Raw genomic sequence first — 2,062 nt, 5'->3', positions numbered from 1 at the left:
GCACGGAAACGAAAACGCATCCGTTCGCAGAAAGTTGCAGATAAAGAACCCCGAATCAGCTTGTCCAAATCAAGGAGTGGTGGAAAAAAGGAAGTTTCAACTCCTTCGGTTTCCGCAGAACTGACTATTACCAGAATTTTCCACCTCTTCCGGGGACATCCAAAATCCTTGATGTCACATTTTTAAGAACAGAAGCCCCATCTGGGTTGTTCTCATTGGATAAAATTGTGGACGATATCCTCAAGTACCTAAGTATTTCTGATCATCTCAAAGGCATTGTTCTGGCAATGCTTCCTTCTGTGAAGACCCTCTTGAAACAATTGACATTGAAGTGGCCCATCATTTCCTTCGATGGATAATTTTCCAAACGAGGTCGGGGATTTGATTTGATGTACTACAGTGGAATTGTTGAAGTCTCATTCCAAAACTAGATTTTTTTTAAGTTTTTATTTCACAATAATGATTGTGATGCATTTGCTCTTTGTGAAACTTGGCTCTCTTCAGATATCGATCTTATTTTTTATGATTTTAACATTATTCGACTGAATCGTGAGGATTCGCGTGGAGGTGGGGTACTTTTGAGGATCAAAAAGTGCCATTCCTTCTATAGAGTGAATCTTCCACAATTTCCAGGTATTGAAGTTATCGCATGTCAGGCTATTATTAAAGGTAAGAGCCTTTGTATTGCTTCTGTTTATATTCCTCTTAGAGCCGTTGTTAATCGAAAACAACTTTCAGATATCTGTTCGGTACTTCCTGCTCCACGGTTGATTTTGGGAGATTTTAATTCCCACGGTGCAGGCTGGGGGGAAATGTATGATGACAACCGTTCTACTTTGATATATGACCTCTGCGACAGCTTCAATATGACAATTCTTAACAATAGAGAAGTAACACGTTTGGCTGGCACATTCTCGAATGGAAGTAGATTAGACCTCACAGTTTGCTCTAACTCATTATCGTTGGATTGCACGTGGAATGTGATCCAAGATCCCCACGGTAGTGATCACTTGCCGATCAAAGTTTCAGTTGCCAGTGGGTTCAGTATGTAAGTAAACATTGTGGGCATAGTATGTAAGTAAACATTGTAATAATCATTGTATGAAGTCTACCAAGGTTTGACGAAATGAAATAAATAAATCCGTCGGAGCCCGTTAACGTTGCGTACGATCTTACCCGTAATATCGAATGGACAAAGTTCAAGAATGTGATAGAAGATGCCCTAACGTCGGTAGAAGGGCTTCCACCGTTGGAGGAATATAACTTCCTCTCCAATCTGATCTTGGACAGCGCGCTTCAAGCTCAAACTCGGCCGTTTCCAGGAACGTCTTTCCGTAGAAAACCTCCTTCCCCTTTGGTGGGACCAGCAATGCACTGAGGTTTATCGTAAAAAGTCCGACGCATTTAAGCTTTTCCGGAAACGTGGAACACCCGTACATTTCGAAGAGTACTCGGCTCTTGAACGCGAACTCAAGAGCCTCATCAAAGCCAAGAAACGCGGATACTGGCGGCAATTCTTGGACGGATTATCGCGCGAAACGTCGATGAATACGCTTTGGAATGCGGCGCGAAGGATGCGTAACCGGTCTTCAAACAACGAGAGCGGGGAGTACTCGGATAGTTGGATTCTAAAGTTTGCGCGAAAAGTATGTCCTGATTCTGTGCCGGCACAGATAATTCCTCGTGAAACGACGAATTCGGTAGACGAGATCAGCCAGCCTTTTTCAATGCTGGAGCTCTCACTCGCGCTCCTTTCGTGTGGCAATTCGGCTCCGGGGGCTGATAGAATCAAGCTTAACTTGTTTTTTCTAGGAAGCATAGCCCAGCACAACCAAAGCTACAACTTTTGGGCAAACCGATCACTCATTCTTTGTCCTTCACATATCTTGGGGTCTGGTTCGATTCAAAATGCACCTGGAGATCCCTCATTGAGTAACTGAAGCGGAAATGCTAACAAATGATCAATTTTTTCCGTACAATTACCGGAACGTGGTGGGGAGCAAGAACTTCTAACTTTGTACCGGACAACGATTTTATCGGTTTTAGAGTACGGAAGTTTCTG

This window comes from Ochlerotatus camptorhynchus, unplaced genomic scaffold (assembly GCF_037179485.1).
Source record: "Ochlerotatus camptorhynchus isolate MF236.1 unplaced genomic scaffold, CSIRO-AGI_Acam_v1.1 ptg000194l, whole genome shotgun sequence".
NCBI classification, from domain to species: Eukaryota; Metazoa; Arthropoda; class Insecta; order Diptera; family Culicidae; genus Ochlerotatus; species Ochlerotatus camptorhynchus.
Note: the sequence above shows the minus strand (reverse complement) of the source record.